Source organism: Pinus tabuliformis, chromosome 1_2 (assembly GCF_031772625.1).
Source record: "Pinus tabuliformis cultivar Carrire ecotype Pingquan chromosome 1_2, CPIR1, whole genome shotgun sequence".
Lineage (NCBI taxonomy): Eukaryota > Viridiplantae > Streptophyta > Pinopsida > Pinales > Pinaceae > Pinus > Pinus tabuliformis.
In genome coordinates, this window is record NC_142298.1 from 243,884,581 (window position 1) to 243,898,728 (window position 14,148).

A 14,148-nucleotide genomic window follows, 5' to 3' on the forward strand; every position below is an offset into this window, starting at 1 on the left:
AGTCAAATCAACTCCAAATTCAGAAATTCTAGTGGGGTTGGAACGCAGACTCGTAGACCTTTCCAACGAGCTATCTTGCACCTGATTTGGACACCGGAAAGGCCCACAAACAGAGATGTGAATGTGCGCGACCAGTCAGAGTGATGTGCGTGACCTGTCAGGGAAATTTGCCTGTTTTGACCAGTTCGGCCAGCAAAACACTGTTTTCATCTTGGTTGAATTTTGAGGCATGTAAATGATGGATTTTTGTGTAATTTTCATGGCATTTAGATACTTTTACTCTCCTTGAACACTTCTAGAAGATTCTTTGATGTAAATGGTAAATATTTAATGCATGGATAGGTTTCCTAAGTTTTAGAGGCAAGTTGTTTTCACTGCCTATTAACTAGTGCTCAGTTTAGAATTAGTTGAAACAGCTCCTAGGAAGCTGAGCTCGACCCCTAGAGGTGGGGAAAGGAGTTAGATCATCTATATTATGCCTTCTCTTGCTCATTTTCATGGTTGGACTCTTGAGGGAGAAGCTCCTATTGTATATTTGACTTGTATCTCTGCAATTTGAGGAAAAGGAAGACCAGGGTTTTGCAGACATCATTGGGATTCTTGTGGACTCTTGTGTTGATGGTGTGTTCTCTTATTGTAATTGTAAGTGTGTTTATGTGTTCCATCTCTTTCTTTACTGCAGCTTATTAAACAAATGAAGTGATAAAGTTTGAATTCATGCTTGCCATGCTCAACTTTCAAATTTGTTTAATGTTTATGTTTTCCACTGTCTAGAGAGGATTCAAAGTCATTGTTTGCCCGCTTTAGCTTCTCTTTTTTCTTCCTTGATCATCCATCTCAGCTAAAGGCATCAGCACAAACTCCTACCTTGCCCCAAAGACCCACCTGCAAAACCTGAGCTCAATCCCCGCACCCTGAATTGCACTCCCTCCAATTGCCACCAAAAACCCCAAAAACTTTAAATCAACCCTCCTTATCAGTTTACTAGCCTAATATCAGTGTTTCTAATTGGTCAGCTCATCCTATTGAAAAATCCACCGAGTTTGACCGGAGAGAGCCTTCTCATGCCTCGTAGGGCTAGCTACGAGGCTGAATGGTTTGATGTAGCGTTGAGATTTGTCTATCTCAGCCTAGGTGAAATTTCAAGTGCTAACATACTGGCAACCATACTGGGGAGAACAAATTTGTAATTTTCTCATTGTAGTGTGATTTCATAAGTCTTAGACGGAGCCTGAAGTTATGCCAGGTAGCCTTCGAAAACGCTCTTGTTTTACATCAGCGTTAGTAGATAAACGCTGCTTCAGTCAATCTCCGTGAGCTTGTGAACGTAGCGCTTCATTGACACTGTACCCCGGTACATGTATCAAGTTCAGATCTGATTGTTGATAGTGGACAACTATCAGACACTTGAAAGGCTGAAATCATTCACTTGGCGACTCCTTTCACTGAAGAATCCAGCAACCTATGCTTCATGGTGACTTCACTGCAGGAAGATCAGTAGCTGTGAGATTTTCATGATGGACCTAATTGCAAGAAGATATGCTCCCATGAGCCGAGATCACATTCCAGGTTTTCCGAATAAGATTCCCAAGGTAGATTAGTCAAGGAATCTGCCTATATTTAATGATGATGGTAAGAAGGATGCTGCTCTTCATCTAGTTAGATTTCATATGCATATTCGCAAGTTGAAGGTGGATTTTCCTGAAGATTGCTTGATGAAGATATTCTTGGCCACTCTTGAAGGTAAAGCCCAATCATGGTATGAAAGTTTGCCACCTGCTTGTATTTACTGTTTAAAGGATTTTCATGCTATGTTCATTGAAAGATATAAGGACTCTTATCCATCATTGAATTTAGTTCAAGACTGTTGCAAGCATGCCTATAGTTTTATTGAAAGCCTTGAGAAGTTTTATGAAGATGATAATTTCATGGATGAAGAGATCATGGAAGCCCTGTATGAAAATCCGTTTCAGCAGCACATAGAAATCTTAGAGGATACTTGTCAAGATCAGCAGGTTGAAGATGGCCATATGGCTGTAATTGATGAAAGAGAAGAGCTTGTTTCAGATCTGCCCACAGAAGACAGCAGCATGCAAGTAAGTCCAGTGTTGATTGCAGAATGTGATAATGTTAGGACAACTACTTCAGAACAACATTTAGATTATGATGACCAGGAATATCTTGTGCTGAAGCCCATCAAAGAGAGCTCTACTGTTGAGATCATAGACAGAGTTTTGGATTCAGATGTTCATGAACAGCAAGATGAGATCTTTGTTCAAGTAAGTGAAAACTCTTCTTTCAATCATAATGATAGTTTGAATGCCTTGTCATATGAAGATAATTATTGTTTAAGCAAAAGAAACCAAAAGGCATTATCTCCTTTGTCTGAAGAGGAGATAGATCAGCTCTTGAAAGGTCATGCTACAACCCAAGCTAAAGCAGATTTGCAGTGCACACATGGTCACGATAGTGTTGGTGAAACTTCCTCCTCTTTTGAAAATGATGACAGTCTTGTAATTAGTTTTATAGATCAGCAAACAGATAATGTTTTCCTTCACAAAGATGATAAACCGGCTGTGATATCATATGAAGATGACCTACCATATTTTCAGACTACCGAAGATCATAGCATACAGGATTGCCTTTCAGATTCTTCATATGTTTCATGTGCTGAAATGTTTTTCCAAGAAGAGATCTGCTCATCCATTTGTTCAGAGTTTTTTGAAGACCAGGAACATACTCTTTCTGAAGCACATGATGAAGGCAGATCAGAATTTGAAACAAAGGACACCTTGATCTTTCAACAGGAGGTGGCAATGGTAAATCTTCATGATTTTCAAGATCCTCTAGCAAGTTTGTTGCAGCCAGCAGTGATAGTGTTTATTGCAGTGTTCAGTGATAAAGGAGATCATGGTCAGCTATGTTTTTGGATCCTCAGTTATAGGTTTGTACTGTTGACCAGAAGATCTGATAAGAAGAATCAATCAAGAAGGCATCTGCTTGATTGGTTGCATTGGCATTTTGATATAGTTTGATGTATATAGTCTTGTAAGAAACACCGGTGGTTGTCATCATGATTTCACATCTTGATGGACTGCTGCCCTTCTCTTGTTTTAGTTAAGTCAGTCATGAGTCATTTGTGTTTGGTCTATTGAGTGAGTTTTTTCAAGTTATTTCAGTTTGCCATCGAGTCGGTTTGAGTCAAGTTTCAGTTAAGTTTCAGTCAGTTTTCAGTCAAGTTTTCATTCAATAAATGAGTCAAAGTCTTGTGTCGTTTGCCGAAATAATGACTCCATTGCCCAATGATTGTAAGGCACTGGTCTGCTCTCCCAGAGGTCTAAGGTTCTTGGCACCTCCAAGGAGCTACCATCCCCATTGGAGCCAATGTTAGTGTCGGTCATGATGCCCTCCATCAGTGATCAAAAAACTCTTTGCATATGCATAAGTAGGTGTCTCATCAATGTCAATTTTGCATTCCGTTAGGCATGCCATAAAACTGATGGAGGAGCTGGTCCTTGTTCCCTTCTTGGCTTTGCTGGATCAGGTCATATCAGCTAATGAGCTTGTGTCACGCTTGTTTTGTTTTGTCTTGAAGTCCAAAGTCTTAGGTCTAGGGTTTCAGTCAAATGTCATTGCAAGATCATGAGTCAGAGGTCCATGGGTCCCCAGCAAGCCAGAAGGAGGTATGTAAATATGTTTCATTGATATTTTCATCAGGTACAGCTCATTTATACCTTGGATTTAAAAACCATGTTTTTAAAGCCAAGGTCATGTCAATTTTGTAAAAAATAAGGAAATTTCAAAAAATTCTTCACAATGCCAGAAATAACCCTGGTCTCCTCGCCAGAGTCCATCAGATGGTCTACCTGCAAAAAGAACGGAGTTAAAGCACTCAAAAAGTCAAATTCAGGACAAAAGTAAACTCAAAACAGTGTTAAAAGAAAGTGCCAAAACAAAACATTAGAAAGTGGGTTTGGTAAGTAAATTTTTTCAAATTGGGCTTATAAAGAGTCAAATTCCCTCTAAAACACCCTCATTGTGCATCTAAGAGCTCGCAAAGAAGAGTGAGAGGGCGAAGAAGGCGAAAGGAGGCAAAGGGCAGCAAATTTGAACCATTTTCAGGTGCGCGACCTGTCAGAGGGCGTGCGCGACCTGTTGGGCAGTGCGCGACCTATCAGGTGCCCCTCCGCAGTGCAAAAACTCAACGGGCGCGACCAGTCAGCCTGTCACTCACAGAACCACTTCAAATTTTCTCAAATCGCCCTCTTGCTTGCTAAATTGATCGAGCATACTTCTCAGCATTTTTGCAGACAGGGCAGCAGTTAACTTTGTCTATTTTCTCCACTTTGCTCAAAAGCACCATGTCAACCACTGAAACCTATGAGCAAGGTGATGACTGGTCTTCTTCCACAGAGGTTGAGGTACAGCAGAGGCCTCATAGGGGTGGCAAAGGTGGTCATCATAAGAGAGAAGAGCCCACATCTTTAGCAGAATTACAGGCCTGCCCTTTGGAAGTGAATTGTTTCCGATACATGTCATGTTTGCAGTTTTGTGAGAGGCTTGCTCAGATCCAGCATCACAGGGAGTTGGCCCACTTATTTGTTTTGCACCTTCATGATGGGCAGGTCACTCTTGCAGGGGTGAATTTTGTGCTATCTCCGGAGGTGATTTCAGAGGCTATCGGGATACCAGATGTGGGTGAAGTGTGGCCCAAGCGCAAAATGCTGGATTATGTTTATTTTGAGCCATATGTCAGGCCAGCATTCATGAGCCACTTGTCGGGGGTCTTTCCTTTCAGATTCCTCCGGGGGGAGTATGCTCCGATCATGCGGCTTATCATGCATTACTTCACATGTGAGGGGAGATTTTCACAGGTCTTCTCTTATCACATTCGCCTGTTGATGCACTTTACCCGAGTGAGGATGATGAACATCCCGGTTTTCTTCTTCCAGGACATTCAGAGGATGGTGTCCGTGTTTCAGAGGCGGTCCCCAGCTCAGCAGTATAGGAGTTTGTGCCATCATGGTCTCATCCAGCTCATTGTTTCCCATCAGTTGAGTCAGCAGGGCATTCCATGGGCAGACTTCATTTCTCATGAGTTCTTTATAGTGCCACCACAGCCACACCCAGAGCCAGAGGTCATTTATGAAGAGGGAGGTCCATCTCACCAGCCCGAGATCATTGTTCCGAGACAGGTTGCTTCCTCACCTCAGGTCACCTACCAGAGAGGTCACAGGACCTTGTTTGCAGCAGCTCGACGAGTACTTTCTCCACAGCACGTGGAAGGGGTCTCGCCATCATCATCTACAAGTCAGCGAGTGTTATCTCCACACCAGGTGGAAGGGGCCTCGCATTCTCCATCAGCAGTACGGGAGGGCAAACAGCCCATGACAGAGGAGGAGAGAGCTGGTGACACACAGGTTGACATCATTAATCTTGATGCTCGCTCCCCCACTTCAGATTTGCATGAGATCATCCGACAAAGAGAGGCAGAAAATCGCTTGTTACAGCAGAAGCTCGACATGGCCCAATGGACAATAAACTATCTTGAGCAGCGCAACAAGCAACTTGAGGATGAGAAAGAGTTGGATGAGCTGTGGAGGATTCGAAGTGACCGAGTCATCAACCGTAGGAGGCCCGGTGACTTGCTGCCCAAGGAGAGGGAATCCATGCTTATCCGTGTGAATGCACACTTGCAGAGGCTGTTAGAGAAGGCAAACGACAACAAGAGGTTGCTACAGAACATGAAGAATCACTATTGGGCGAGGATGCATGTTTGCAAGGCGAAAATGAAGATGTTCCAAAGGAGGTTGTCCGAGGCCCGTAAGAGGAAGAAGAAGACCAACCTGCTCCGTATCTTGGCTGAGGCCTCTCTCACTCACCATGATACTCATTAGCATCCTCCTAGCAGCAAACCCAAGAAATTTTGAGAGTTTTGAAGCATTTTTGGCATTTTTGGGAATTTTACAGGTTTTGGCCATTTGACTGGTCTCACCCGGCGCGCGACCATACATGGGGGAAACTCAGAACGGGGAAAACTTTGCAATTTTGGAATTTTCATGCAAAAATACACTTTCCTATGGATGGGTTTCAGATTTTATGGAGGTTTGGGCTTCCAAAAGCTCAAAATACATGCAATTTTTGACTTTCTGCCCCTATTTTGAGTTGCAGAAAGCTGTCTTGGGAGAAATGACTTTTGAGGGGTCAAATCAACTCCAAATTCAGAAATTCTAGTGGGGTTGGAAAGTAGACTTGCAAACCTTTCCAACGAGCTATCTTGCACCTGATTTGGACACCGGGAAGGCCCTCAAACAGAGCTGTGAATGTGCGCGACCAGTCAGAGTGATGTGCGCGACCTGTCAGGGAAATTTGCCTGTTTTGACCAGTTCGGCCAGCAAAACACTGTTTTCATCTTGGTTGACTTTTGAGGCATGTAAATGATGGATTTTTGTGTAATTTTCATGGCACTTAGATACTTTTACTCTCCTTGAACACTTCTAGAAGATTCTTTGATGTAAATGGTAAATATTTAATGCATGGATAGGTTTCCTAAGTTTTAGAGGCAAGTTGTTTTCACTGCCTATTATCTAGTGCTCAGTTTAGAATTAGTTGAAATAGCTCCTAGGAAGCTGAGCTCGACCCCTAGAGGTGGGGAAAGGAGTTAGATCATCTATATTATGCCTTCTCTTGCTCATTTTCATGGTTGGACTCTTGAGGGAGAAGCTCCTATTGTATATTTGACTTGTATCTCTGCAATTTGAGGAAAAGGAAGACCAGGGTTTTGCAGACATCATTGGGATTCTTGTGGACTCTTGTGTTGATGGTGTGTTCTCTTATTGTAATTGTAAGTGTGTTTATGTGTTCCATCTCTTTCTTTACTGCAGCTTATTAAACAAATGAAGTGATAAAGTTTGAATTCATGCTTGCCATGCTCAGCTTTCAAATTTGTTTAATGTTTATGTTTTCCACTGTCTAGAGAGGATTCAAAGTCAGTGTTTGCCCTCTTTAGCTTCTCTTTTTTCTTCCTTGATCATCCATCTCAGCTAAAGGCATCAGCACAAACTCCTACCTTGCCCCAAAGACCCACCTGCAAAACCTGAGCTCAATCCCCGCACCCTGAATTGCACTCCCTCCAATTGCCACCAAAAACCCCAAAAACTTTAAATCAACCCTCCTTATCAGTTTACTAGCCTAATATCAGTGTTTCTAATTGGTCAGCTCATCCTATTGAAAAATCCACCGAGTTTGACCGGAGATAGCCTTCTCTTGCCTCGTAGGGCTAGCTACGAGGCTGAATGGTTTGATGTAGCGTTGAGATTTGTCTATCTCAGCCTAGGTGAAATTTCAAGTGCTAACATACTGGCGACCATACTGGGGAGAACAAATTTGTAATTTGCTCATTGTAGTGTGATTTCATAAGTCTTAGACGGAGCCTGAAGTTACGCCAGGTAGCCTTCGAAAACGCTCTTGTTTTACATCAGCGTTAGTAGATAAACGCTGCTTCAGTCAATCTCCGTGAGCTTGTGAACGTAGCGCTTCATTGACACTTTACCCCAGTACATGTATCAAGTTCAGATCTGATTGTTGATAGTGGACAACGATCAGACACTTGAAAGGCTGAAATCATTCACTTGGCGACTCCTTTCACTGAAGAATCCAGCAACCTATGCTTCATGGTGACTTCACTGCAGGAAGATCAGTAGCTGTGAGATTTTCATGATGGACCTAATTGCAAGAAGATATGCTCCCATGAGCCGAGATCACATTCCAGGTTTTCCGAATAAGATTCCCAAGGTAGATTGGTCAAGGAATCTGCCTATATTTAATGATGATGGTAAGAAGGATGCTGCTCTTCATCTAGTTAGATTTCATATGCATATTCGCAAGTTGAAGGTGGATTTTCCTGAAGATTGCTTGATGAAGATATGCTTGGCCACTCTTGAAGGTAAAGCCCAATCATGGTATGAAAGTTTGCCGCCTGCTTGTATTTACTGTTTAAAGGATTTTCATGCTATGTTCATTGAAAGATATAAGGACTCTTATCCATCATTGAATTTAGTTCAAGACTGTTGCAAGCATGCCTATAGTTTTATTGAAAGCCTTGAGAAGTTTTATGAAGACGATAATTTCATGGATGAAGAGATCATGGAAGCCTTGTATGAAAATCCGTTTCAGCAGCACATAGAAATCTTAGAGGATACTTGTCAAGATCAGCAGGTTGAAGATGGCCATATGGCTGTAATTGATGAAAGGGAAGAGCTTGTTTCAGATCTGCCCACAGAAGACAGCAGCATGCAAGTAAGTCCAGTGTTGATTGCAGAATGTGATAATGTTAGGACAACTACTTCAGAACAACATTTAGATTATGTGACCAGGAATATCTTGTGCTGAAGCCCATCAAAGAGAGCTCTACTGTTGAGATCATAGACAGAGTTTTGGATTCAGATGTTCATGAACAGCAAGATGAGATCTTTGTTCAAGTAAGTGAAAACTCTTTTTTCAATCATAATGATAGTTTGAATGCCTTGTCATATGAAGATAATTATTGTTTAAGCAAAAGAAACCAAAAGGCATTATCTCCTTTGTCTGAAGAGGAGATAGATCATCTCTTGAAAGGTCATGCTACAACCCAAGCTAAAGCAGATTTGCATTGCACACATGGTCACGATAGTGTTGGTGAAACTTCCTCCTCTTTTGAAAATGATGACAGTCTTGTAATTAGTTTTATAGATTAGCAAACAGATAATGTTTTCCTTCACAAAGATGATAAACCGGCTGTGATATCATATGAAGATGACCTACCATATTTTCAGACTACCGAAGATCATAGCATACAGGATTACCTTTTAGATTCTTCATATGTTTCATGTGCTGAAATGTTTTTCCAAGAAGAGATCTGCTCATCCATTTGTTCAGAGTTTTTTGAAGACCAGGAACATACTCTTTCTGAAGCACATGATGAAGGCAGATCAGAATTTGAAACAAAGGACACCTTGATCTTTCAACAGGAGGTGGCAATGGTAAATCTTCATGTTTTTCAAGATCCTCTAGCAAGTTTGTTGCAGCCAGCAGTGATAGTGTTTATTGCAGTGTTCAGTGATAAAGGAGATCATGGTCAGCTATGTTTTTGGATGCTCAGTTATAGGTTTGTACTGTTGACCAGAAGATCTGATAAGAAGAATCAATCAAGAAGGCATCTGCTTGATTGGTTGCATTGGCATTTTGATATAGTTTGATGTATATAGTCTTGTAAGAAACACCGGTGGTTGTCATCATGATTTCACATCTTGATGGACTGCTGCCCTTCTCTTGTTTTAGTTAAGTCAGTCATGAGTCATTTGTGTTTGGTCTATTGAGTGAGTTTTTTCAAGTTATTTCAGTTTGCCATCGAGTCGGTTTGAGTCAAGTTTCAGTTAAGTTTCAATCAGTTTTCAGTCAAGTTTTCATTCAATAAATGAGTCAAAGTCTTGTGTCGTTTGCCGAAATAATGACTCCATTGCCCAATGATTGTAAGGCACTGGTCTGCTCTCCCAGAGGTCTAAGGTTCTTGGCACCTCCAAGGAGCTACCATCCCCATTGGAGCCAATGTTAGTGTCGGTCATGATGCCCTCCATCAGTGATCAAAAAACTCTTTGCATATGCATAAGTAGGTGTCTCATCAATGTCAATTTTGCATTCCGTTAGGCATGCCATAAAACTGATGGAGGAGCTGGTCCTTGTTCCCTTCTTGGCTTTGCTGGATCAGGTCATATCAACTAATGAGCTTGTGTCACGCTTGTTTTGTTTTGTCTTGAAGTCCAAAGTCTTAGGTCTAGGGTTTCAGTCAAATGTCATTGCAAGATCATGAGTCAGAGGTCCATGGGTCCCCAGCAAGCCAGAAGGAGGTATGTAAATATGTTTCATTGATATTTTCATCAGGTACAGCTCATTTATACCTTGGATTTAAAAACCATGTCTTTAAAGCCAAGGTCATGTCAATTTTGTAAAAAATAAGGAAATTTCAAAAAATTCTTCACAATGCCGGCAATAACCCTGGTCTCCTCGCCAGAGTCCATCAGATGGTCTACCTGCAAAAAGAACGGAGTTAAAGCACTCAAAAAGTCAAATTCAGGACAAAAGTAAACTCAAAACAGTGTTAAAATAAAGTGCCAAAACAAAACATTAGAAAGTGGGTTTGGTAAGTAAATTTTTTCAAATTGGGCTTATAAAGAGTCAAATTCCCTCTAAAACACCCTCATTGTGCATCTAAGAGCTCGCAAGGAAGAGTGAGAGGGCGAAGAAGGCGAAAGGAGGCAAAGGGCAGCAAATTTGAACCATTTTCAGGTGCGCGACCTGTCAGAGGGCGTGCGCGACCTGTTGGGCAGTGCGCGACCTATCAGGCGCCCCTCCGCAATGCAAAAACTCAACGGGCGCGACCAGTCAGCCTGTCACTCACAGAACCACTTCAAATTTTCTCAAATCGCCCTCTTGCTTGCTAAATTGATCGAGCATACTTCTCAGCATTTTTGCAGACAGGGCAGCAGTTAACTTTGTCTATTTTCTCCACTTTGCTCAAAAGCACCATGTCAACCACTGAAACCTATGAGCAAGGTGATGACCGGTCTTCTTCCACAGAGGTTGAGGTACAGCAGAGGCCTCGTAGGGGTGGCAAAGGTGGTCATCATAAGAGAGAAGAGCCCACATCTTTAGCAGAATTACAGGCCTGCCCTTTGGCAGTGAATTGTTTCCGATACATGTCATGTTTGCAGTTTTGTGAGAGGCTTGCTCAGATCCAGCATCACAGGGAGTTGGCCCGCTTATTTGTTTTGCACCTTCATGATGGGCAGGTCACTCTTGCAGGGGTGAATTTTGTGCTATCTCCGGAGGTGATTTCAGAGGCTACCGGGATACCAGATGTGTGTGAAGTGTGGCCCAAGTGCAAAATGCTGGATTATGTTTATTTTGAGCCATATGTCAGGCCAGCATTCATGAGCCACTTGTCAGGGGTCTTTCCTTTTAGATTCCTCCTGGGGGAGTATGCTCCGATCATGCGGCTTATCATGCATTACTTCACATGTGAGGGGAGATTTTCACAGGTCTTCTCTTATCACATTCGCCTGTTGATGCACTTTACCCAAGTGAGGATGATGAACATCCCGGTTTTCTTCTTCCAGGACATTCAGAGGATGGTGTCCGTGTTTCAGAGGCGGTCCCCAGCTCAGCAGTATAGGAGTTTGTGCCATCATGGTCTCATCCAGCTCATTGTTTCCCATCAGTTGAGTCAGCAGGGCATTCAATGGGCAGATTTCATTTCTCATGAGTTCTTTACAGTGCCACCACAGCCACACCCAGAGCCAGAGGTCATTTATGAAGAGGGAGGTCCATCTCATCAGCCCGAGATCATTGTTTCGAGACAGGTTGCTTCCTCACCTCAGGTCACCTACCAGATAGGTCACAGGACCTTGTTTGCAGCAGCTCGACGAGTACTTTCTCCACAGCAGGTGGAAGGGGTCTCGCCATCATCATCTACAGGTCAGCGAGTGTTATCTCCACACCAGGTGGAAGGGGCCTCGCGTTCTCCATCAGCAGTACGGGAGGGAAAACAGCCCATGACAGAGGAGGAGAGAGCTGGTGACACACAGGTTGACATCATTAATCTTGATGCTCGCTCCCCCACTTCAGATTTGCATGAGATCATCCGACAAAGAGAGGCGGAAAACCGCTTGTTACAGCAGAAGCTCGACATGGCCCAATGGACAATAAACTATCTTGAGCAGCGCAACAAGCAACTTGAGGATGAGAAAGAGTTGGATGAGCTGTGGAGGATTCGAAGTGACCGAGTCATCAACCGTAGGAGGCCCGGTGATTTGCTGCCCAAGGAGAGGGAATCCATGCTTATCCGTGTGAATGCACACTTGCAGAGGCTGTTAGAGAAGGCAAACGAGGACAAGAGGTTGCTACGGAACATGAAGAATCACTATTGGGCGAGGATGCATGTTTGCAAGGCGAAAATGAAGATGTTCCAAAGGAGGTTGTCCGAGGTCGGTAAGAGGAAGAAGAAGACCAACCCGCTCCGTATATTCGTTGAGGCCTCTCTCACTCACCATGATACTCATTAGCATCCTCCTAGCAGCAAACCCAAGAAATTTTGAGAGTTTTGAAGCATTTTTGGCATTTTTGGGAATTTTACAGGTTTTGGCCATTTGACTGGTCTCACCCTGCGCGCGACCATACATGGGGGCAACTCAGAACGGGGAAAACTTTGCATTTTTGGAATTTTCATGCAAAAATACACTTGCCTATGGATGGGTTTCAGATTTTATGGAGATTTGGGCTTCCAAAAGCTCAAAATACATGCAATTTTTGACTTTCTGCCCCTATTTTGAGTTGCAGAAAGCTGTCTTGGGAGAAATGACTTTTGAGGGGTCAAATCAACTCCAAATTCAGAAATTCTAGTGGGGTTGGAAAGTAGACTCGCAGACCTTTCCAACGAGCTATCTTGCACCTGATTTGGACACCGGGAAGGCCCTCAAACAGAGCTGTGAATGTGCACGACCAGTCAGAGTGATGTGCGCGACCTGTCAGGGAAATTTGCCTGTTTTGACCAGTTCGGCCAGCAAAACACTGTTTTCATCTTGGTTGACTTTTGAGGCATGTAAATGATGGATTTTTGTGTAATTTTCATGGCACTTAGATACTTTTACTCTCCTTGAACACTTCTAGAATATTCTTTGATGTAAATGGTAAATATTTAATGCATGGATAGGTTTCCTAAGTTTTAGAGGCAAGTTGTTTTGACTGCCTATTATCTAGTGCTCAGTTTAGAATTAGTTGAAACAGCTCCTAGGAAGCTGAGATCGACCCCTAGAGGTGGGGAAAGGAGTTATATCATCTATATTATGCCTTCTCTTGCTCATTTTCATGGTTGGACTCTTGAGGGAGAAGCTCCTATTGTATATTTGACTTGTATCTCTGCAATTTGAGGAAAAGGAAGACTAGGGTTTTGCAGACATCATTGGGATTCTTGTGGAATCTTGTGTTGATGGTGTGTTCTCTTATTGTAATTGTAAGTGTGTTTATGTGTTCCATCTCTTTCTTTACTGCAGCTTATTAAACAAATGAAGTGATAAAGTTTGAATTCATGCTTGCCATGCTCAGCTTTCAAATTTGTTTAATGTTTATGTTTTCCACTGTCTAGAGAGGATTCAAAGTCATTGTTTGCCCTCTTTAGCTTCTCTTTTTTCTTCCTTGATCATCCATCTCAGCTAAAGGCATCAGCACAAACTCCTACCTTGCCCCAAAGACCCACCTGCAAAACCTGAGCTCAATCCCCGCACCCTGAATTGCACTCCCTCCAATTGCCACCAAAAACCCCAAAAACTTTAAATCAACCCTCCTTATCAGTTTACTAGCCTAATATCAGTGTTTCTAATTGGTCAGCTCATCCTATTGAAAAATCCACCGAGTTTGACCGGAGAGAGCCTTCTCCTGCCTCGTAGGGCTAGCTACGAGGCTGAATGGTTTGATGTAGCCTTGAGATTTGTCTATCTCAGCCTAGGTGAAATTTCAAGTGCTAACAATTGCGACCAGCAGAAGCATAACAACCCTGTGAGAGTCGTGACCGCAGTCTGCAGTAAGCTAAGAGCTCGGAGGACCCGCACCAAAGAAGCCAGCAACGCAGACAGGGAATTTTCAGAGACAATGGCCCGTTCAGAAGATTGCTTCCACTGCAGGGACCTCCAGGCAGAGTTCGAGGAGCTGAGAGTGCAGCAACGTGCACTGGAGGATCAAGTCCGAAGCCTGGAAACGCAAATGGAAGACCAGTTCAGAGTACTCAACGAGAAGTATCGGGCAGAGATCAATTTTTTCCTACACAGAGTCAATTCTCTACATGAACAGTTCAGCAACTTGTCCAATCGGTGCAGCCATGCAGAAGAATCAATAGTAGTTCTCAAGTTCATGATGGACAAAAGGTTCAAGGGAACCCCTTCTTCCTCCAGTGCAAAACAGAATGAGCCGGATTCACACCCAGAAGAGTCCACAGCAAGGAAGATCAGCCATATAGAAATATACTAGTTATGTTTTGTAGTTGTAAATTTTGGTGCTTGCAATATGTAAGGATTTACAGTAGTATAAGAAGCCTTAGAGGCAGGAAAATCAGAACAAGGA